Source organism: Cavia porcellus, unplaced genomic scaffold (genome assembly GCF_034190915.1).
Source record: "Cavia porcellus strain 051 isolate PalLab524CR breed Dunkin Hartley unplaced genomic scaffold, mCavPor4.1 scaffold_11, whole genome shotgun sequence".
NCBI lineage: Eukaryota > Metazoa > Chordata > Mammalia > Rodentia > Caviidae > Cavia > Cavia porcellus.
The window spans coordinates 45,581,479-45,607,416 of NW_026947494.1; the positions used below are offsets into that span (position 1 = coordinate 45,581,479).

The following is a 25,938-nucleotide window of genomic DNA, read 5'->3' on the forward strand; positions in this document are numbered from 1 at the left end:
GAGGACAATTTTGCAATGTGGGAGTATGAAAGGGAAAACTTTTTAAAAATAACAAGGAAACAAGCAGTAACAATACAAAGGCTAGAAGATGACAAAAGGATCTATAACTTGAGAATAAAGAATGTAAATGAAGAAGCTTGGATACAAACAAAGGAACTACAAAGACTATTCACAGAAATAATTAAGGAAAACTTCCCAAACATAGGAAAAGTAAATGACATTCTGATATATGAGGCATAGAGAACTCCAGCCACCTACAACCAAAATAGAGCTACACCTAGGCATATAATAATCAAGATCCCAGAAATTCAATATAAGAACCTAATATTAAAAGCTGTTAGAGACAAGAAGCAGATAACCTATAAAGAAAGGCCAATCAGAATAACAGCAGACTTCTTGACACAAAAAAATCAAGTCAAGAAAATCCTGGAGCTAAATATTCCAAGCCCTGAAAGAAAATAACCTCCATCCCAGATTGATATACCCTGCTAAACTATCTCTAGAAATTAATGGAGAAACAAGATGCTTTCAAGACAAAGAGGAACTTGGGAAATTCACAATCACCAATCCAAGTCTACAGAGAATACTGCAGGGCATTCTAGAGAGAGAGAAAAGTACCAGGATTCCAGGAACAGTGGCAGAGAGGCCTTAATGAATGGGGCAGAAAAGAGAATGAAGAAGATAAGCAAACAACTGATGGCAAAAAAAGAGCATAACAGAAATGAGGCAGAGAAGATTTTATTCCAAACTGATAAGATTGATAGTATCAAGTCTGAGAGTATAGGCAACTGCACTGAAGATGACAAGACTCAACAACACTCATTCTGGTTTGATAACTGCCTCTTTCTGAAGTTCTACACTATATACAAAGTTGTGTTTTTATCAATATTGTTATGTACTGACATATTCAATTATACTATGTCTAATGATATAGCCAATTCTATTGGAGATAATAAGAGACAGCACAGGAACCATGGTAGAACTCTTTGTACAATGGTCTTATAGGTTTATTTTATTTCATGTGTTTATAGGAATATGTTTTATTTTGCCTTGCTTTTTTTGTTTCCCCCTCTAATATAGAAAGGATAGAAATACATGTTAAGACTCATGCATATGTAGAATCTATAAACAGTTTATGAGAACTGATCATATGACACATGATGAAATGAACAGATACTTTGAAGAAAAAGAGACACTAAAATACTCAGTGCTGATTCTGGAGTGTCATAATGTGAAACCCAGCAATAGTATTATTCTTTGTTCAGAGTGATATTAGCCTGCTTGGATTTATTCAATCTCAACATAATTGAAGATATGGATGACAGCATCTAAGTTTAAGTGTATAGGATTGATAACCATATTTCTAAGTTTTTGTTGGGTATTTGAACAGAATTTGTTGCAATCTCACTGTTTGAATCTCTACTTTATAAGTTCCACTTTAGTATCTTGAATAACTATGTGTAAGAAGACAATCTGTAATCATCAACCAGTGATTTCTTACTGTTTATTTTTTTCTTTGAAATTATGTATTATTTCTACTCATTTTCTGTTTTGTTTAATCTTTCTTTAAATTAAATTTTTTAAAAAAGACAAAAAATGTATTTATAAAAATCATAGCAGAAAACTTTCTAAATCCAGGGAAAAAATTCAACATCTAGGTAAACTAGGCATATAGATTCCTAAATTGCCATAATCAGGAAGCAAATTCTCCAGAACAAATCATGGTCAAGATCTCAGAAACTGAAGATAAAGAAAGGATACTAAAAGCCAGTAGAAAACAAATGTCAACTTTTAATGGCAAGACTTTCAAAATAACATGAATTTTCTCAACACAAACCTTAAAGTTAGAAGAACTTGAAGCAAAATTTTTGAAGCCCTAAAGGAAATAGCTGCCAACCTAGATTCAAATAGCCTGAAAATTATCTTTTTAAAATGTATTTTTATTTTTATTTTGAAGAGAATAAGACCAAACCAAACAGAAGAGAATAGGGTCAATCAAAACAGAACAGTGAACACAACACAGGACTTCAAAACAATAGGAAATCAACAATGGCTAGCATAACACCTCTTGTTATCTTCAAATAGCTGCCTATACCATCAGACATAATAAAATCAAGCAAAACAAAATAGAATAAAATCAACCAAAACAAAACAATGAAAACAACGTATGGCTTCAAAAATAGATAATAAGAAATCAACAATGGCTACCATAATATATTTTGTTATCTTTGAAATAGCTGCCCATACCAAATCCAATATAATAAAATCAAGCAAAACAACACAGAATAAAACTAAACAGAACAATGAAAACAACATATGGCTTCAAAGCAAGATAATAGGCTACCACCTTCCGTTTTCAGAGCCTCCCTGACTTTCACTTTCACAATATCCATTGTGCATTTTGGATCCCACTAACTCCCACAGTCTCTTATACTAAAGAGACAACACAATGTTCACCCATGTGACTCTGAACCATTTTACCCATGAGCATAATCACAGATTGCATCCATTTACCTGCAAGAGCCTCAAGGTTATCTTTATAGTTGAGTAGCTCTCCATTGTATAAAAACGTTGTATCTTTCTTATCCATTCTGTGGTTGATGGGCAAGCTACCTCTGCCTTTTCCTTATTCACTGTCACAAGGAGCATTGTTTTCTCTCCTTTGACTTTCAGGCTATGAATTTCCTTTTGAGTTAAATCTGTTTCTTGTATTAAGCATATTGCTAGATCCTGTCTTCTGATCCACACTGCCTATGTTTTTCTTTTATTGGTGAATTGAGGTCATCTACATTAATGGTTATGGCCTATATGTCCTGTCTCATCTCCACCTTGCTATTTTACTGCCATTGGCTCCCTACTTTTCCCCTCCAATGGACTTCTTGCCTCGATTAAGGATCCCTCTCTGCTGCTGTTCCTAGAACTGAGGTCATTTTTGTCTCTCTCTAAAATATCCTTTGGTATTCTTTGTAGAACTGGTTTAATGGTTATGGATTTCTTCAATTGTTCTTTGTCATAGAACTATCTTGTTTCTCCATTAATTTTGAAAGATAGTTTTGCAAGGTACATCAGTCTAGGCTGGAAGTTGTTTTATTTCAGGACTTGAGATACTTCACTCCAACATCTTCTTGACCTGATGTTTTGTGTTGAAAAATCTGTCATGGTTCTGATGGATTTTCCTTTATAGGTGATCTGTTTCTTATCTCTAACAGGCTTTAATATTCTGTTCTTGTGCTGAATTTCTGGGATCTTGATTATTATATGTCTGGGTATAGATTTATTTTAGTTTTAGCTAGTTGGAGTTCTATACCCCTCCCTTATCTGTATGTCAGGTCTTTTTCCCATGCTTGGAAAGTTTTCTGCTATTACTTCTATAAATAGTCTTATTATTTCATTTGTGTTGACCCCTGCTTTTTTGCTGATGCCTATCACTCTTAAATTATTTTTTTTTTTTGCAGCCACTGAATTATTATTTCTGGTTTCTTGCTATTTTTTCTTTCTACATTTTTTTTTGACTTTTTGAGACAGGGTTTCAATATGCAGTTCAGGCTGGTCTTAAACTCACTTTGGAGCCCAGGCTCCCCTCGAACCCACAGCACTTTTCCTGCCTCAGCCTGCCAAGTATTTTGTGTTATTTTTAAAAGATCTTTCTTTTCACAGTCACTTACTGCAAACCTGTCTTCAAAGTCTGAAAGTTTATCTTCAGTTTCTTCAACTGATTTTGTCAGCTTTCAATAGAGTTTTTAATTCCCTGGATATCCCTTTGAATCCGTTTCATGTGTTCTGTATCTCTCATATTATTCATTCAAGGTTTCCCTCATTTTTCTGTGTTCCTCTATTTTTTAATCTATGTCTTATTCAGGTATGCTCAGCAATTATTTTATGTTTTTCATTTCTTCTTTTACTTGAGATAGCATTTCTGATCTAATTTCTTTTATAGCCTCATGAAGTTGTTTGTTTACTTTGGTTGCCATCACTTCAGAAACTTCAGGTGTGTGACTTCAAATCTCTTTTATATTTACATCTTCAGGACTTGCTTTGCATGAGTTGGAGGCCAGAGACTGCCTTTGATTCTTTATCTTAACATTTTCCTGGGTTCTTCCAGATGAGCAGATTGTATGGACCCTGTTAATTCCCATGTTGGCTGTCCATCCATAATGTAAGGGAATGAGTCAGGCACCTGGGTTTCTCCTATGCTAGATTCCCAGGACAATGTTGGGGTGCAGGGCTGGCTTCTCCAGACATATGCAGCTATTACAAGGCTCCTCTGATGGTAGCAGGTGCATGGTAGTTTGGTTGGCTGATTCTCCTCAGTGGAACTGGCTACTGGTCCCTGATTGCTGCTGGATGGCTCATAGGGGTGTCTAGGTTCAGTTTCTTTTTCTGATGTGATGTTCATAATTCTGTGCAAATGTCTGTGTTGCACCCCAAAGATGTGTTGGGTATGGAATTGATCTTGGCATTTGTGCGTCTTGAGATTTCCTTCAGTCTTACATTCTTATAGCAAACTCATCCTCTGGGAGCCAATGAGTGAGACCCAGATCACAAACTCACTGACTTCAAACAGGTTTGTCCTCCAGAATGGAATGGAGGGGCACAGCACAGACTCACTGTCCTTTACAGTGCTGGCCCACCCCCCCCCTCTTTTTGTCTGAGACAAAGTCTCATTATGTAATCCAGGTGGCCTTGAAGTATGTAGCCTAGGCTGGCCTTAAACTCACAGCAGTCTTCCTGCTTTAACCTTGTGAGTGCTAGGATTATAAATGTGAAGCACCATGCTCAGCTAAAATTATGTTTCAACATTCATGGAGAAATAGATTTTCCTTGACAGAGAGTACTTTAAAAAATTCATTGCCATCAAACCAACACAGCAGAAACTACTCAGGAAAATCCTAGAAAGAGTGGAAAACAAAAGGAATAAAAGAATCATCAGTGGAAAAATCATGTAATGACAGGATTAATAAGCACTTTCAGTATAATTCTCAATTTAAATGGCCTTAATTCCCCAACCAAAAGACACAGATGGGCACATTGGATAAAAATCATTATAAATAGCCTGCAAGAGACATATCTCATCCAGAAAGAAATATATAGACCAAAAACAAAAGGAATGCATATTACTCCAAGAAACAGGAGCCCAAAAGCAAACAGGCATAGCTATTCTATTTTCAGACACAGCTACAACTGATCAGAAGGTCATTACATACTGGTAAAGAGAAAAATTCAATAGGAAGAGATAACAACCATAAATACATATGCTCTGAATATCAGCATATCCAGTTTCATGAAACAAATGCTACTAGTCATAAAGGGTCAGATAAACATAAATACAATAATAGTAGGGAATTTACTCTTATACACATGCCAGTCAACCAAACAAAAAATGTGGCAAAAAATAAGAGTTGGACCATACCATCAAATAAATAGACAAAAACAATATCTATAGTATTTCATACAACAATAGAGTATGCATTCTTCTCATTGCACATGAAGCCTTTTCCAAAAGAGACCATATTTAATTAATTTTGCATATTCAAGTGAATATGAAGAAATTGAAATCTCTTGTATAGCAGAATGCAACTAGAAATCTATAGTAAAAGAAACAACAGAAACTAACTGAATATATAACACATGGAGATTAATAATATACTCTTAAATAGTCAATGGATCATGGAAGAAATTAAGAAAGAAATTAAAATGGCAGCACAAGATACCAAAACCTATGGAACCTACTAAAACCAATTACAAGAGGAAAGTTTACTGCTGATATTAGAAAAATGGAGTGATCCCCCAAAAAAACTTCATGATGTATCTCAAGGTCCTAGAGAAACAATCCAAGTTGAAAACTTATAGAAAGAAAGAAACTATAAAGCACAAATTAATGAAATATAGACTAAACATATTAATACTAAGGATCACTGAATCAAAAAGTTGGTTCTCTGAAAGGATAAATAATACTGATAGACTGTTAACCAAATTTAACAAAAGAAAAAAAGAAAAGAACACTCATATCAGTCGATTAGAAATAAAAAAAGCAAAACCATAGAGGACACTACCAAAATACAGAGGATTTTAAGAAACTACTTTGAAAACATATTTTCTAATAAATTGAAGAATCTTGAATAAATGAAGAAATCCCTAGACACATATGAACACTTAAGACTGAATCAAGAAGATACAACTACTTAGGATATGCAATAATAGACAATGAAATAGAGGAACTAGTAAAAATCCTACCAAATAAAAAAGCTCAGTATTCAGTGGTTTTACTGCAGAATTTTACTAGAACTTCTGGGAAGAACTAATGTCAATACACCTCAAATTATTCCATGAAATTGAAAGGAAGGAACACTACCAAACTCACTGCTTGAAGCAAGTATTACCCTCATACCAAAACTACACTAGGACAAAAAATGAAAAAGTACATGCCAATTTTCTTTAATGAATTTAGATGGAAAAATCTTCAATAAGACATGTATAAACAATGCTGTAAATGTCATTAAAATGTCATTAAAAAGATCTAACATCATGACCAAAATTTCTTCATCACAGGAATGCAAAGATGGTTCAATATAGGTAAATCAGTAAGTATAAGCAGGATAAAAATCATATAATAACATCAATAGATGCAGAAAATGCCTTTGACAAAATCCAAATAATAACAAAAAGCTTATGAAAATTGGTACAGAAGAATCTTACCTCAAACTGATAAAAGCCATTTATGACAACACAATTACTAACAACATACATATGGGGAAAAACTAACAGCATTCTCTCTAAAATCAGGAACTAAATGTGTCCATTCTCACCACTCCTGTTCAAGGTAGTGCTTGAAACTTTAGCCAGGAAATCAGACAATAAATGAATAAATAAATAAATAGGATTCAAATAGGAAAGAAAGAAAACAAACTTTCCTTATTTGAGCTTTTACATAGAAGATACAAAAACCTCCACCAGAAAACTGGTAGAACTAACAAATAAATTCAGCAAAGTGGCAGGATACACAGCAATGAATCCATCAACAAAGAAATCCTGTTCACAATAGCGACAACTAGAAATTAACCTAACTAAGGAAGTGAAAGACCTATATAACGAAACTTATAGTGCTCTGGGGCAAAAGGAGATTGATTAGAACATTAGAAAATTGAAAGGCATTCCATGCTCTTGAATTGGCAGAACCAATTCTGTCACAATGGCAACATTATCCAAACTTACATACACAGTGCATTTCCAATCAAAGTGCCAACAATACTTTTTACAAGGGTGGAAAAATATCATTCTAAAATTTATATGGGCCCAGAAGAGACCCAGAGAAGCCAAAGCAATCTTGAGTAACAGGAGAAAAGCTGAAGATATCACAATTCCAGATTTCAAGTTATCTGATTTTTGACAAAGAAGCCAATAACATACACTGGTAATAAAGACAGCCTCTCTAACAAATGAAGTGGTGAAGGCTGCTTATCCATGGGCACAGGAATGAATCTATACATACAGATGAGAGACTTAAATATAAAAAAGAAGCACTGAATCTGCTGAAGAAAAATTGTAAAACTTTTAAAGACGTAGGCATAAGCAAAGACTTCCTAGTAGAGTTTCAGTTGCACAAGATATAATACCAAGAACCAATCAATAGAATTATATCAAATTAAATGGTGTCTTGACAACAGAGGAAACCACCAACACAGTGAAAGGGACAATCTATAGAATTGGAGAAACTTTAACCAGCTATTTCTCAAACAGAAAGCTAATATCTAGACTAAAGAACTCAAAAAGTTAGCCCAAGCCAATAAAAGACCCAATTAAAAAAATGAACAATTTAATTCCAGCTGCACTCGGAGAACTGTGGAGTTTCCAGCAAACAGGTGGGCACACACTATCCCCTGAGCCCAGCCTATTTGGGACTGTTGTACTATCTGGGTGCAGATGAAGGGCTGGACGGATCTGGGGTGCCTGCATCCGCCTGCCCGTGTGACTGGAGGACTGTGGATTTCTCAGCAAGCAGACGAGTATCACCAGTTCCAGAGGCCCCGTGGCCTGTGGTTAAGTGCCCAGTGCACTCTGCCCCAAGCCCAGACTGTTTGGGACCCTCCAGGCTTCCGGGTAGAGTGAAGTGGCTAAGTGGGTCTGAGGCACCTACATCTGCCTCCCCATTCCAGCTGCGCCTGGAGAACTGTGGAGTTTCCAGCAAGCAGGCAGGCTCACAATATCCCCTGAGCCCAGCTTATCTGGAACTACAGAGTTCTAAACAGGCTCAAGACGGCACTGGTTCCAGAGGCCCAGTGGCCTGGAGGAACTGGGTGCCAGAGTCCTAGGAGCTGCAAACATAGAAGTGGATTTCCAACAGGCCCTGAGGAAGCTTTCGAATAATACCTGAAACACAGAAAAATAGGAAAATGACAAAACGAAAGAACAAATTACAACCTCAAACCTCCAACCCATCTCAAGAAACCCTAGTACTGATGTATATAGAAGAAAATATATGCCATACACCTCAAATATCGGACATAATAGCTACTGAAATAAACAAGCAACTCCAGGAAGCTTTAAAGGAATTCAAACTCGAAATAATCTCCCAGGTAAAAGAAGAAATGATAAAAGAAATGAAAGAGATTCTGAATATATCTAAAGAAAGCACAGTTAAAAAATTGGAGGAACTAAACAAAAAGATAAAATCCCTGGATGAGCAATATAAGAAACAAACAGAATACATAAAGCAGACGCACAGAGATATACAGGAAATGAAAAACTCCACTGAAAGCTGTAAAAACCACCTCAATGAAAGTGAAGATAGAATTTCAGACCTTGAAGACAGCATTGCAGCTAGTGAACAGGAAAGGAAAGATCTTTTAAAAATAACAAGGAATCAGGAAATAACAATTCAACAACTGCAAGATGATGCAAACAAAAACAACATAAGATTGATAGGGGTTAATGAAAAAGAAGAGGACAACATAAAGTATGTCAAAAGGATATTTAGAGAAGTAATAGCTGAAAATTTCCGAAGCATGAGATCAGAAACTGACATCAGGTTCAGTGAAGCCTATAGAACTCCAAATAGTCATAACCAAAATAAAACTACACCCAGAAATATAATAATCACCATCCCAGAAATCCAACACAAGAATAGATTATTAAAAGCTGTCAGAGAGAAAAGACAGAGCACTTATAAAGGAAAACCTATCAGAATCACAGCAGACTTCTCAGCACAAACAATAAAGTCAAGAAGAGCATGGAGTGAAGTATTCCAGATCCTAAAGCAAAATGATTTCCAACCTAGACTGATGTACCCTGAAAAACTATCATTCAAAATCAATGGTGAAATACGATACTTCCTTGGCAAAGAACAGCTGAAGAGCTTCATGAACACCAAGCCAACCCTGCAAAAATAATGAGAGACAGTTTAGATACACAAAGGAAAAAACCACTAAGCAAAGCAGATAATTAAACAGAACAGAAAGATAAAGATGCAACAGCAGAGAGATAACATGTCAACAATAAATCAGCAAATAACAGCTATAAGTATTAATGTAAATGGTCTCAATGCACCAATCAAAAGAAACAGACTAGCAGAATGGATCAAGAAACAAAATCCAACCATATACGTTTTACAGGAAACCCATCTAACCCAGAAAGATACTCACAGACTGAAAGTCAAAGGATGGAAAACAATACTTTGCGCAATAAGAATCAAAAAAAAAAAAAAAAAAAAAAAAAGCAGGAGTAGCCATTCTGTTCGTTGGCAACATGAACTTTAAACCAACAATGATCATAAAGGACAAAGAAGGTCACTACATACTTGTTAGGGGAAAACTCCAAGAGAAAGAGATAACTATCTTAAATATATATGCACCAAACTCCAGACCACCCAGTTATATAAAACAACTATTAACAGAAATGAAAACTCAAATTATCAGTAACACAATTGTAACAGGAGACCTTAACACGCCATTGACACCAAGGGACAGATCAACCAGACAGAAAATGAGCAAAGAAATAACAGAACTGAATCACACCTGTAAACAAATGGACATGATAGACATATACAGAATGTTCCACCCAAAAACATCAGAATACACATTCTTCTCAGCAGTACATGGGCCATTCTCTAAAATAGACCTTATATTAGCTCACAGAACATATTTAAACAAATGCAAAAGAGTTGAAATCATCCCTTACATGTTATCAGATTATAGCGCTTTGAAATTAGAAATTAATGATAAAAGATACTGCAAAAATCCCACAAACACATGGAAACTGAATAATACACTCTTGAGTAATCAGTGGGTCACAGAGGAAATTAAACAAGAAATTAAACAATACCTACAAGAAAATGAAAATACAGATAGAATTTACCGGAATCTGTGGGATGCAATGAAAGCTGTCCTCAGAGGAAAATTTATTGCACTGAGTTCCCACATCAGGAAAACAGAATGAATACAAATAAATAACCTGATGCTATACCTCAAACAACTAGAAAAAGAAGAGCAAGTCAAGCCCAAAGCCAACAGAAGGGAGGAAATTATAAAAATCAGAGCAGAAATCAATGCAATACAGACTAAGAAAACAATCCAAAGAATCAATGAATCAAAGAGTTGGTTCTTTGAAAGAATAAATAAAATTGATAAGCCCCTACCCAACCTTATTAAAAAAAAGAGAAGAAAAAGCTCAAATTCATGCAATAAGAAATGAAAAAGGTGAAATCACTACAGACTCTATAGAAATACAGAAGATCATCAACACCTATTTCGAAAACCTCTATTCTCAAAGGTTTGATAACACAGAAGAAATAGACAGATTCCTAGAAACATATGAAGTACCAAAGCTAGATCAAGAGGATGTAAAACTATTGAATAACCCAATCTCTATTAATGAAATTGAAAATGTAATTAAGTCCTTATCTACAAAAGAAGAGTCCAGGCCCAGATGGATTCACTGCAGAATGCTACAAGAAATACAAAGAAGACCTAATGCCGACACTCCCCAAACTATTCAATGAAATTGAAAGGGAAGCAATCCTTCCTAAGTCATTCCTGGAAGCAAATATTACTCTAGTACCAAAACCTGAGAAAGACCCAACTAAAAAAGAGAACTATAGACCAATCTCCCTAATGAACACAGATGCAAAAATCCTCAATAAAATATTGGCAAATAGGATGCAGCAAATCATCAAGAAGATTATACACCATGACCAAGTGGGATTCATCCCAGGAATGCAGGGATGGTTCAACATATGTAAATCAATAAATGTAATCCAGCATATCAATAAAGCCAAAAGTAAGAATCACAGGATCATTTCTATAGATGCAGAAAAAGCCTTCGATACGGCCCAACATTCATTCATTATAAGAACATTATAGAAAATTGGAATAGATGGTCTTTACCTCAATATAATAAAGGCCATTGATGACAAACCAACAGCCAACATCATACTAAATGGCCAAAAATTTTGAAAGCCTTTACTTTAAAATCAGGCATAAGACAAGGATGTCCTTTATCACCACTCCTATTTATTTACTGGAAGTACTAGCCAGAGCAATTAAACAAGAGAGAAAAATAAAAGGGGTAAAGATAGGAAAGGAAGAAGTTAAATTATCATTGTTTGCAAATGACATGATACTCTACATAGAAGACCCCCTAAACTCCATTGAAAGACCATTAGATATAATAAATAAGTTCAGTAATGTAGCTGGATACAAAAATCAGTACTCAGAAATCAATAGCATTCCTATAGACTAACAACAAAATCACAGAGAGGGAAATAAGAGAAACCACACTATTCACACTAGTAAGCAAAAAAATGAAATATTTAGGAATTACTTTTATGAAAGAAGTGAAAGACCTATATAAGAAACATTAGAGTACACTGAAAAAAAAAACTGAAGATGATCTCAGAAAATGGAAAGACATTCTTGCTCATGGATAGTAAGAACAAACATTGTGAAAATGGCCATTCTCCCAAAACTGTTATACAGATTCAATGCAATCCCAATAAAAATACCATCAACATACCTTATAAATCTAGAGAAATCACTCCTAAAATTCATCTCGAACCAGAAGAGACCTAGAATACCAAAGGCAATTCTAAGCAGCAAAGGCAAGGCAGGAGGCATCACAATCCCTGACTTGAAGTTTTACTACAAAGCAACAGTAGTAAAATCAACACGGTACTGGAATCAAAACAGAGCCAAAGATCAATGGAATAGATTAGAAGATACAACCACAACTACAAACACACTCAACCACCTTATCTTTGATAAAGGAGCCAAACAGGTTCAATGGAAGAATGACAGTCTCTTTAATAAATGGTGTTGGAAAAACTGGCTCTCCATTTGCCAAAAACTAAAGCTAGACCCACACCTATCACCATGTACTAAATTGAAATCTAAATGGATCAAAGATCTGAATATTAAAACAGAAACACTTAATCTATTGGAAGACAAATTGGGTAGAAACCTTGAAGACATAGGGGTAGGTAGAGAATTCAAGAACAGGACTCAAATCACATGGGAAATACTTCCCAGAATCAATAACTGGGACCACTTCTTATTAAAAAGTTTCTGCATGTCAAAAGAAACCTCCAGAATAGTGAAAAGAAAACCCACAAACTGGGAAAAGATATTTGTGAACTCCCCCTCAGACAAGGGACTTTTGTCTAAAGCATATACAGAATTAAAAAAAACTCAGTCCCCCAAAATTCAAAGATCCAATCCAAAAATGTGCATCTGAGATGAATACACACTTCTCAGATGAAGAAATACAAATGGCAAATAAATACATGAAAAAATGTTCATCATCATTGGTCTTGAGAGAAATACAAATTAAAACCACACTGAGATTCCATCTCACTCCTGAAAGAATGGCCAGGATCAAGAAAACCAACAACAACAAATGCTGGAGAGGCTGTGGGGAAAAAGGAACTCTCCTGCACTGTTGGTGCGAGTGTAGACTGGTACAATCTTTGTGGAGGTCTGTCTGGAGATTTCTCAAAAAGCTGGGATTGGAAGTCCCATTTGTTCCAGCTATTCCACTTTTAGGCATATTCCCAGAAGAACTGAAAGCATCATACCACAGTGATATATGTGCACCTATGTTTATAGCAGCACAATTTGTAATCACCAGATCTTGGAAACAACCCAAGTGTCCATCAACTGAGGAATGGATAAAAAAGTTGTGGTATTTCTATACAATGGAGTATTACTCAGCTATAAAGAAGAATCACATTGAGATATTTATCAATAAATGGGCGCAGCTTGAGACCATATTCATAAGTGAAATAAATCAATCTCGCATGTGTGAATACTGAATAGTTTCCCTAATGTAAGTAATGATTCAAATATATAAAATATGTGGTAGTCATGATTCCCCATTATGTGGCCTTGAAGCCTTATAAAGTTGTCACTTATTAAATGGAATGGTTTTATTCTGGGCTGCTTGATATTATTGCCTGTGATGAAATGAACAGCTACTGTGAAGAAAATAAGTAATCATAATAGCTAGTGCTGATTTACTATCATCTTGTTTTGAAGCCCCACCAAACTATGGCTCGTCTGTCTCCATTGGTTTTATCATGATGTATCTTGCTGGATTTTATTATATGTGATAGTAAAAACAAAAGGCAAAGAGATGATATAGAAACCATTACTCATTTTCTGTTAGCTGGTTCTAAATACCCTACAATGCTTTCATCCACTTGGATGGTTTTACACTGACTTGATACGTTTGAAGCTATAGTATATGAAACTATATTCAAATATTTCAAGGAAAAAGACACTATGGTAACTCTATTAAGTCGGGTTATTTGGTGGTGAAGCACTAGATTGCTGAAACTGTCATGCTTTGACCTGTGTTGTTGTTATGTCCTCTTTTATTTCAATCTCTCCCTTATTCATTAAAAAATTAGTTATTTTTATGATTTTTTTAATTAAGGGGAAAAATCAAAAAAATTAGCAGGATATATTATAGTAACTTTTTTGATTTCCTATTAACTTGATTTGAAGTTCTGTAATACTCCCACTATCTTGTTTTGACTGATTAGACTTTGTTCCGTTCTGTATGATAGTATCAAGTTTGAGGGTATAGGCAACTACTTTGAAGGCAATAAGATTCACTATGTTGCCCATTCTGGTTTGACTATTATCTTCTTTGGAAGTCCTGTAATGTTTACAAGATTTAGGTTTTATTGGTCTTGTTCTCTACTATTTTGTTCAACTTTATAATACCTAATGAGATAGACAATTCTTTTTAAGGAAGCAAGAGGCATTATGGTAACCATTGTTGATAACCTTGTACTCTGTTTTTACACCATGTGCTATATCTATCCTTGGTTTTGACTGATAGCTTTGTTTTGTCATATTTGACTTTATTCTCTTCCAAAAAAAAATAGTAAGAACTAAGGAGTAATAAAACCCAAAATGTGTAAATTTTGTTGTAAAAAAGGAAAAAAAGTGCTCTAAAGGATACAACTGCAAGTGTGTTTAGGTGTGTTAAATAGATGACCATATTAATGTTTTTGGTTGGATCATTGAACACAACTGTTTGCAGTCTCACTGTTTGAATGTCCACTTTGTATGCTTTGATATTGTGACTTTAGCAACTATCTCTAAGATGATAATGTGTAATCTATTAACTGGTGATTTCTTAGTGGTTTTTTTATGTAATTATGTATTACTTGTACCCTTACACCCCTTTTTTTGTTTTGTTTTTTCTCTTTTTCCTTTTCAATAAGATTTTAAAAAAATTAACAATTTAAGTGAATAGACACTTCTCAGAAGAAGTGCAAATGGCTGATAGGTACATGAAAAAATGGTCAGCATCCTCAGTCATAAGAGAAATACAGATCAAAACCATATTGACAGTCCATTTCATTCCATATGAATGGCTATTACTAAAGCTCCCCTCCCCTCAAAAAACACTCCCAACAACACTAACAACAACAAAAATAGCAAATGCTGGTTGTGGGTTGAAAAGGAATCTTTGACATTGTTGGCAGAAATGTAAACTATACAACCACTAGGGAAATCAGTAAGAGATTCCTCAAAAAACTAAAAAAATAGAAATGCCACTTAACCTAGTTAGACCTCTTTTGAGTTTTTTTTGGAACAGTTAAAGTGATCATATTAAATGTAGTTTTCCTCATGACAACCCACTCTGATTTCTCTGGAGTTTTCTTCTTCTTCTTTTTTTTTTTTTTTGGACTAAGGATTGAACTCAGGACCTTATGCTTGCCAGGCAGGTGCTGCACCACTGAACCATATTCCTGGTTCAGAGTGTTCTTTTATCTTACTTTTTCTTCTTTTACCCAGCAAGCTCGCTCTACAGAATCAGTGGTAAAGAAAGAGTAAAATACAGAAAAATATACTCTATACACCATGACAATTTCTACTTTTATAGCTTAAATCTAATTATTAAAAATTTCATTCCTTGTGGAGCTAAAGATGGCAGATCAGTAAGCAGTGAAATAGGGAGCCTCCCTGAGAAAAACAGCTCAGATGCAGGAATAAAACATCCTAGAGAAGATCAAACTGAGGGAGATAGATCCTCTTAGCCCAGGAAGAAACTAAAGGGGAAAGAGCTGGTGGTCAAACTCATGGTCATGACCTCTCACTAGGGCTGCTCAGACTTGTGGTCATGGTGCTCTTGCCATGGGAGCTGCAGTTGCACTAATGTCAGGGGTAGGCAACTCCAATGCAGAACAGAGCCATCACAGGGACCTGCATTAACCCACTTCTGGTGAGTGCTTGGAACCTGACACTCCTGCAGGAAAGGGGTGACCAACTGGACAACATATTGGTATGGGGCAGGATGGGCCTGAATAAGAAATGACAGTGTCTTCAGTTGGTTGCTCCCTGCCCAGAGTAAACTGGTGGGATCTGCTTGGGCTGGGTCATGTCCCTGGCCAGGATCCAATAGCCAGGGACGAAACTGTCCTCAAAGTTGTCCTGAATCGATTCTGCCCATGCAACACACACTAATGTGGTGAAGGCCCCCACTGGTTGACTGGCTCGGAGGGGAAGGGCCAGCCTACATCGCCCCTGTTTGCACCTCAATGACCAACAGCAAACTGGAGAGGGCAGAAATCCTTAGCCAGCACACTTCAGAAAAACTATAACCAACAAGGGAAAGGGACTGAGACCTCCACTATACACCTGTATGGAAGAAATCAGAAACATGACAAGAGAAAGAAATAAGAAAAAGCCCTCAGCCTCTGTCCCAGGGAATATCAGTCCAGGAGAGGTAAATACAGAAGAGATTGAGAGCAGCAAACATGCAATATTGAGCATGGCATCAGCTCATAAAGAAATATCTTCGTGACATCATAGATGATCTCAAAACTGAAACATTAATACAAGTAAAGCAAGATATAAGAAGATTAATAAAAGAAAAGCTAAGCACCTCTCAAGAAAACACAAATGGGAGAATGGAGGAACACAAAAAAAGGAGAGAAATGTTCAATGAAGATATTTTTTAAAAACCTAGAATATATGTAACAGATTCAAAGAGATTACCAGGAAATTAAAAACTCCATTGAAAGCTGGCAAAATTTCATGAAAGAAACTAGAGATATATTCACAAAACTTGAAGATAGGTTTGCCATATGTGATCATGAAAGGAAAGATCTTTTAAAAATAACAAGGAAACAGGCAGTAATAATGCAAAGACTTGAAGATGAAAAGAGGATCTATAATAAGAATAAAAAATGTGAGTGAAGAAGCAGGGGTAAACACAAATGAAATACACAGAAATAATTAAGGAAAACTTCCCAAGCATAGGAAAAGGAAATGATATTCAGATATATGAGGCATACAGAACTCCAGCTATCTACAATCAAAACAGAGCTACACCCATATAATAATCAAGATCCCAGAAATTCATTACAAAAACAGAATATTAAAAGCTGTCAGTGAAAAAAACAGATCACCTATAAAGGAAAACCCATTAAAATCACAATAGACTTCTCGACACAAACCATCAAAGCAAGAAGAGCTTGGAGTATAGCCCTGAAAGCCCTGAAAGAAAATAACCTCCAACCCAGATTGATGTACCCTAAAAAACTGTCTCTCAAAATTAATGGAAAAACAAGATGCTTCCATGACAAAGAGGAACTGGGGGAGTTCGTGGCCACCAATCCAACCCTACAAAAAATACTGAAGGACATTCTAGAGAAAGAGAGAAAAAAAAAAAAAAACACCAGGATTTCAGGCACAGTGGCAGAGAGGCTGCAATCAATGAACAGGACAGACAGTGGAATGAAGGAGAAAAGTAGACAACCAATGATAGAAAAATAGCATAGCAGAAATGAGGCAGAGAAGGTTGGCTATAATCTCTAACATAGATGGCCTTGGTACAATAACAATAAGAAACACAGGCAGAGTAGATCAGGAGAAGGGTCCAACAAGATGCTTTATATGGCAAATATAATTAACCTGAAAGAGGGTTTATGGACTGAAAGTCAAATATGAGAAAACAATGCTCTATGTGACAGGGAACCAGAGAGAAATAGGGGAAACTTGTCTAGCACCTGCAGATAGGTTGGAAAGACATGATACTTTTGTGCAGTAGAGAATTGCTCAGCTATAATGAAAGAAAACCTTGAGGCTTTAGTAGGTGAAGGAATACAACTTAAGATCAAGCCCAGGGGTAAAAGGTTTCAGAATCACTTAGGTAAACAGCAGGTTGTACCCTTAACTAAAATTTAAAGGAGTTAGTGGGCCCCAAAATGTACAATGCACCCTGTGAAAGTGAAAGGGGAGGAACTGTCTAAAAAAGGAAGGCAGAAGATATTGTTAATAGTGTATCAGGATTTAAAATCCACATTATTCTCACCACACTGTTTAGTTTGTTTATATTCTGTGCCAGTTTGTTTACTTATCCTAGAGTTGAGGATGCAGACTGCTGTCCCAAAAATAGCACGATGTATTACAGTGACCACCCTTAATTACCTATTAACTTAATCTGAAGCCCTGTATAGCTTACACTGTCTTATTATGACTTATCTTATTTGAACCTGGTTTGTTAGGTTGCTGTTTTCTACTGACTTATTTTATTCTAATCTGTTATGATTGATAGTATCAAGTCTGAGAGTGTAAGCAACTACTCTGAAGATGACAAGAGTCATGAGGATACCCTCTCTGGTTTGATTATTACCTGCTTTTGAAGTCTTATAATGTCTACAATGTTTTGTTTTTATTAATAGTGCTATGTACTACTATGTTCAATACTATGCTTGATGATATAGACAATTCTATTGAAGATAACAAGAGACATCATAGTAACCATTGTTGATCATCTTGTATTGTGGTTTTTATATGACTTTTTCATTTGATGTTTATCTAGGAATTTGCTTTGTTTTGTCTTGCTATGTTTTTTTCCTCTAATACAGAAAGGATAGATATACATGTAGAGACTGAGGTATTTGTAGAACTTCTAAACAGTTTATGAGAACTGATTATATAATGCATGATAAAATGAACAACTACTTTGAAGAAAAAGAGACACTACGGTACCCAGTGTTGATTCTGTAGTGTCATGATGTGAAATCCAGCAACACTACTCTTCTTTTTTCAGGGTGATTTTAGTCTGTTTTGTTTTGTTTAATTTCAACATACGTGAAGGTATAGACAGCTATTTTGAAGAGAATGAGTAACACTATGACAGCCACTGTTGACTTCCTTATTGTCTGGTCTTGAAGACATAAAATGCCTTCTTCATCCTGTTCAGATCAGTTTTACACTATGTTGTTTGTATGAATTCATTGTATGTGAGTATATGGATAACTATTTGGAAGAAAACAAAAAGAAAATACGATAGACAGTGAAGATCTCTGGTTGTCTAGCTTTGAAATATGTGTCTCTTAAATTGTTTTCTTATGTTCTGTTTTGTTCTGTTTAATTTTACCCTCTTTAGAATAAAAATTTTTTTCATTCCTTGAAGAGTGACCAAAAAGGATCCACAAACCAACCATCATTACTGACTGTTCTTTGTAATCCTATGTTATACTGACTGAGAATAGGCATTAGTGAAAGTTTGGAGAAGCTTCAACTGCAGTTTAAGACTTTCACTGCAAGAGAACTGAGGATTTCCTTTAATGAATGATTGCTAGACCCTCTCAAAACAAGGAGTGGCAAAACCAGTCTTACTCAGTGGCTGGAAAACTTATTGTGAAGAAAGAAGCACAAGTTTAGGAGTTCCAGTGCGTCTGCCCTCTGTTCCCTCAATGAGTTCTTTCCAGTTTTAGGTTGAGATGGAAGAGTGAAATCTTTCATAGTGTTGGTTGGCTTCACATAGTGGGATCCTTTTGCTGCCTTGAGTATAATTCTTTAAAGGAACATTTTGTGGGTGGGGGATCATATGGTCTGTGAAAACAAGACAACACCATCAGCTGTCATTCAGTTAAGGAAACACACAGACAGTTGGCTGCCTTGGACTTGTTGGGGGGCTGTATATCCACTGGCAATGTGTCACTTTCTTAACATTTCTTTTTAAAACTTAATTTCTTCAAAAATTATTATTATGAAATATTTCAGGAATATACAAAATATGGCATTAAATAGTTCTTTCCTTTTGTTCAAACTAAATGTGAATATAGTCTGACTTCACATTGTAGACATGGAAGTGTCTATCAAATGCATATTACTTTATATTACTCACTTGTGATATGGGTGTTACTATCTCTATTTTACAGATTAAAAAAATTAAATCAAGAAATTAAGAGCTACACAGATTATAAATGATAAAGCTAAATTTGGGCCCAAGTCTCCTAGAACCTAAAGGCTAAGAACTTTCTTCATTGCAAGGAGTTAAAGATTAAACCAAGAACCACTAAAAAACAAACAAACAAAAAACAGACTGAGCACAGTGGTGGTGCATGCCTGTAATCCCAGCCACTCAGGCAGCTGAGGCAGGAGGAATATTGAAAATTCAAGATCAAGCCTGGTCAAGAAAGACCCTGTTTCAAAATTAAAGAATAAAAAAAGCTTGGCGGGGGGGGGGGGTAGAGTGCCTGGATTCAATTTCTAATATCATTTTAACATTTAACATTTAACATTTATGTGAGAAATTGGTGATTAGGAATGAGATTAAACAATTTCACTTGAGGGGGAAAAATGTGCCAAACTGAGAAACCTGAGTTTGGGAACAACCTGTGAACTGGATGAAAGGAAAAATGAATATCAGATTAACTTTACTACCATAATAGTATATTTAGGGAAAGCAGAGTTGCACAGTACTGCTGTGGTTGGATACATTTTGGTGTGTCCTCCAATCATTTTGGGGTTGAAGTTTCGTTTGCAGTCTGGAGATGTTGAAAGGTGGTACAACCTTTAAATAGTTAGGTCATTTGGGGGAACCACCCTCAGAGGAGACTGGTGCTGGTTTCATAGAGTGCGTGAGTTCTGGACTGAATGAACTGCTACAGAGAGAGACCAGACCACTCTACATGCTTGCCCTCTTCTGTACATGGCCATCTCCCTCTCTGCATCTGTGCCACACTGTGACCCAGCTGAGGCAGTATTCATCAGAGAGGCCAAAGAGATAGGGCCACTTAACGTTGGATTTTCAGTTTCTAAAATTGTGAACGGAATTCTTTATAGGGTTAGCTTTAGGTATTTTGTATAGTTACACAATAGCTGGGCATAGTGGTGCATGTCTGTAATCCTAGCACTCAGGAGGCTGAGAGCAGGAGGATCAGAGCAAGTGTGAGGCCAGCCTGGCCTACATAGTGAGTTCAGGGCTGACCAACACTACGAAGTGAGACTCTGACTCTCATAGCAATTCATCATCATGCCTTGGTTCATATCGGATTGTTAAACTTTCCTCCCCCCACCCAAGTCTTCCGGCTGTGGTTTTCTACCTCCCCAGAACCACTTCTAAATTCACCATCATCACTTAACCCTTGCCTCACCTCTATTTAATAAAAGCCTTGGCTAGAACACTGACATACTTGTCAGCTCTAAAGTCAGACATAAAAAATAACAAAATAAAAACTCTGATAGTTAGATATAAATACTGACACAGAATCTTGGGACTGCTTCTTTGCTGCATATCATTTCATCAATGACAAGTTCCTGCATTATGCATGTGGCATTCAGATGACCGAGCATCACTCTTCATAAAATGCAGGATTACAAAGTACAGCAGTCAGTTCCAACTGGAAAAACAGAAGTCATTCTAAGTATTAAAACAAAGAAATAGAAAAAAAAACACAAAGAAATAGAATCTATGAGTTGCTGACACAGGGAATGCAAGAGCTGTGATGCCAAATGGAGGACTGCAATCCAAATGTTTGCAGAAAAAGAAAGTTGCTCCTACCTCTAAGTTTAAGAGACAAAAAGAGGAACTGGTGTCACCAGAGTCTACAGGCAGAGCATCTGGGGGAAGTTGGATCGAGAGTGTGCCTGACTAAATGAGGATGAAGATGGACCTGGGCTAGAAATGCAGTTAGGGCAGAAGGAGAGGGAGGCATATTCTGGCTTCTCTCTTTCTCCCTGTAATTTTCTGCTGTTTCCGTCCAGTGCCTGAGCCCAAGAAGAAGCTAGCTGAGAAATGCAGCTGTGGGGTTTGGTGCCTCCCTCATACAGACTCATACAGGAAAGACCAAATGGAGCAAATGGCAAGGGCTGAGATCTGCTCCCCAAAACCTAGAGAAAATGTCAGATGGTGAACGTCTTTACCTTCTATTCACTGAGACAAAATATCCAACACCCAGGGGCTGGGGATTTAGCTCAGTGGCATAAGCGCCTGCCTTGCAAGCAGGCAGTCATGAGTTCGATCCCCAGTACCGATAAAAAGGAAAAAGACAAAAAAAAAAAAAAAAAAAATCCAACACCCACATCTTAAAAGAGAAGATTACGTGTTCATGGTTTCAGTCCATGATTAACCGGCTCCTAGGCAGAAACATCATGGCAGAAGCGTAGAAGTGGTGGCAAACCTTTTAGAAACCAAGAGCCCAAACTATTTGTGAGATCATTGCTTGGTGCCACTACTCCTTCCTGAGCATGCACAGAGTCCCTGTGTGTGCTGCTGTCCGATATCCAGCTGCTGGGGCAATGCTGGATTAATTTAGCTCCTGTACCAGCGAGAGAGTCCTGTGTGCCCTCTGCAGCAAGCATACCATAAGTGTGCCACCACTGGCATAGGGCAAAAGGATGCTTTAACTTAGTACATGGCAGCCAGGAGGCAGAGCAGAGAAGAGAATCAGAGAAGCAGGGGTGAGGGACCAGATAAAGACCTCAGGCCATGCCTACACAACCTACTCGGACACACCTGAAAGTATGCTGCACCAATCCTGGGATGGATCCCAAAGCCAAGCAAGTAGAAATACCACCATAACCACCATGATCAATAACTTTATGAGTCAGAGACATGTACATTGGGAGAGAAAAAAATAATACAGTTATAGCATTGGAATAAAAGAGACCCGACTTTAGGTACAATATTTTCCCATTTATTGGCCATGAGACCTCAGATTAAACATTTAATTTATCTGAACTTGAGAACTCTTATCAAGCATTGTTTTTAAGATTATGGAAGCTCACCTATATAATGTGCTTAACATACTACCTTTCACCTAGTAAGTGATCAGTAAAAGGAAATTCTTAAAAGAATAAAACAGAGACCAATATCTAGTTGTGTTAGTCTGGATTCTTCCAAAAGCAATAGCTTTGGATGAAGTAGGCCATTTGAAATAGGATCTCTTTGCCAGGGGTGAGACAGAGAAGGGATGATGCCAATTAAATTGAGAGATTACTTCTGTGGGTAAGAGAATTCAGTCCTATCTAGGACTCTCTTAGGAACTTTGCATAACATCTTAGAATAATAAAGTATTTTGATGTGGGAATTTTATCCCATTTTCACCCATGCTGAATGTTATTCCTACACTAACTCTTGGGTAATTTTACCCTGCTCATTAGAGCAGAGCCTACTCTCTCGGTTAGAGAATACCCTTATGATGAGATATTGGAACCATGCTGCAGGAGACTCTAGCATGGCCTTAGGAAGATGGCTCACTTATTGTCAATACCTGTTGCTGATGCATAGCTGAAAAATCTAGAATTATAATCCAGCCTTAAAGCAGCACATTTGTACTTTGACATTTTCCTGCATCAGTTCTCAAACTTTTCTAAACCATACCCAATGTTAGCAATATACTTTAGATTGTGACCCAATACTCATGGAAAAGAAAACAAATCTCACTCTTTCTAGATAGAACATATTCTATTTTCTTGTTCTATTAGATGTTTTAGGAAGGTTTGAAATTCCAAAAATTGATCTAACGGCCCTTACTTCATCATCTCAGCTATTCAGAGTGTGGACTACTACAACGACAATGACCTTAAGGTCATTGTCTTGTTAACAAGAATGTGAGTTATCTATAGCACTGTGCATCACAGTTGTTAAACACTAATGTCAGCTGACTTTTATAATAAGCCATTCTCAATGAATGAGTAGTGTGTGCTAACTGACATTTTGGCTCTAATCCTTTAACCACTTAGAGATTGGTGACCTTGAGTTTGTAGGTCCACAGCTGAGTAGCATCACCCATACTGCACTTGAGTCCTTTTTAAACAGGCTTAAAGGTTGAATGTTGCCTAGTAGTAGAGGACTTAGCAAGTGTTAGACCCTGGGTTCAATCTCCAGCACTGTAAAAACAAATAAACAATAATAAAAATAATCTAGTAAAGGTGGACTTAGGAGCAAAATAGAGCTTTTCAAACACTTGCCCTTCTTGGTTAAAAGTTCCCTAACCTCCAACCAGCCTTACTTGGTATTTCTGGCAACCTCATAGATATATCACTAATGAAGCTACTAAAACACATTTACACACTGCCCTTCCTTTCTCTTATACCAACAAGCCAAACGAGGGAGAAGATCTCTATACATATCCTTTATTTCTGCAAGAATGACCATGTGATCCATATTGTCACTCCCTGCCCCCCAGTCCCTGATGCTACCCCCTACTGATAAATAAAGTTTAGATGCCACTCCTGAGGACCAAGAAGAAAAGGAAAAGTGGGCCCCACACTGCAATTTTTGAGTCCCTTTCGAGGTCTCAGAGTTCTGGGAAGCAACCATCTTCTCTATCAAACTGGAGAACCCCATGGCATTGGTTCTCAACCCAGGGCAACATTGTTACTGCTCTCCAGGGAACATTTAACTATGTCTTGAGACTTTTTTGGTTGTCACAACTTAGGTAGGGACAATGCTACCAGCTTGTAGTACGTAGTGGTCAGGGATGTTGCTAAATCATGCCAGTATGGCACAAGACATTCCCTAAAATAAAACAATGCTTGGTCCTGCCGTAGAGTTACTCATCAGCTTCCCAGGGGTGGGTAGGCACAGGTCACTATAAGCTGTTTGGTCATATTTTAAATTTTCATCTGTATTCCTTTCAGCCCTCCACAGTTTCCTACCTCCTTTTCACAATGCTTTTTCTTCCAAATCCCAAGTATACATCTGTCTTGGTTACTTTTTACTCATCGCTGAGACAAAATACCTGAAGCCCAAAGTTGGGAAAGGAAAGCTTTATTTCTTACAGTTTTTGGAGGTTTCAGTCCACATTCAATTGGCTCCAAGGCAGGCAGGCATGGCTGGGCCGCAGTTCATGGTGGCTGCAATCAGCAAGCAGGAACCAGCAAAGAGCAAGACACACCTTCTTCCTGCCATTACATCACATCCTGGCTCCACCCCTATGTGGGTGGAGCACTGACACCATCAATCCAAGCACTAGACAATGAACCAATCACAAATGCACATGCCACAGACATAAACCATGACAACATCCTAGGTAAAAAAGTGTCCAGGGCACTCATCAACAGTTTAAGAATGTGTCACTCTCTCCTCTGAGGAGAAACTTTGAGGTAGCATCATGAAGGCAAAGTAAAAGAGTTTTATAAAAATACTGAGAAGGCAGCACCTCGTTTTATCCCAATGACAAACTCCCAGCAAATCTCTGAACTTTATGTGCCCATTCTCTATATCTCAGAGCTAGAGTATAAAAATAGAATTAGGAAGAAACATATAAACATTGTATAGGAATTGGTAAATGAAGTCTATCACTCAACATCCAATCTAGTTAATTGGTCTGAACATAAGGACCAACTTTGCCAGTTACATCACATGACTCACATTTTCATAAACTAGTTTGGATAAACCAGCAGGACAAGGTGCAATATACAATATGCCTTTGTAACTACTTGCACTGATGATAGAACACTTTACATATTAGCACATGGGAGGTGCTGACAGAGGTCAAGATAGTGGCTACTTACTAAGATAACAGTGGGTACAAAAAGCAGGCAGGCACAAGAAGGGAGTGTGTGGGAGCCTGCTGAGGTGTGGGAAAGGCTCTGCATCTACCTTTGGGTCAGAGTCACAGACCCAAACTTCCCTGAGCCTTGCGTCTCAGCTCTAGAGATACCTTATTTAAGTTATATTTCAATTTTCAAAATTCTTTTGCAGAAAAAAAGGCAAAAAATTTAAAGAGCAGTACTTTGGGATACTGAAAGGACTAACTCTTCCTGGCTTGATGACCTTGTTTCTTGCAGCTAAGCTCCAAAACTTGTCTCCCCAATTCTCTCTCCTCAGGGCTGCTTCTTCTCTTGGCTCATTTTCCTTCAAATTCTTCTACCAGATCTCTGGGAATCACATTGTGTGCTATAGGCTGAATGTTTGTGTGCCTTTGAAATTCCAACGTCGGGACTTAGTTTCCCAGGCGATGGCATTTGGAAGTGGGACCTTTGTGAGGCAATTGTACCATAAGGAACAGGGTTCCTGTTCTTACAAAAGAGACCCCAGTCAGCTCCTTCACCCCTTCCATCATGTGAAGACAAGGAAAAGAAGACTGATTATGAACCAGGAAGCAGACCTCAGTATAAGCTGAATCTCCTGGTATTTTGAGCTTGGACTTCCAGTTCTCCTGTAGAACAGTATGGGAAGAATATTTGT

At 37.0% G+C, this 25,938-nt stretch overlaps 1 protein-coding gene across 1 annotated transcript in view; it reads right to left on the bottom strand.

The window, feature by feature from the left end:
- Positions 1-24,545, bottom strand: part of Mier3 (MIER family member 3) — a 66,452-nt gene extending 41,907 nt beyond the window's left edge. Inside the window, exon 1 of the mRNA XM_063258193.1 lies at positions 24,528-24,545. The gene's annotated coding sequence lies outside the window, so the exon portion shown is untranslated. The remainder of the gene's footprint in view (positions 1-24,527) is intronic.
- Between the last annotated feature and the right edge of the window lie 1,393 nt (positions 24,546-25,938).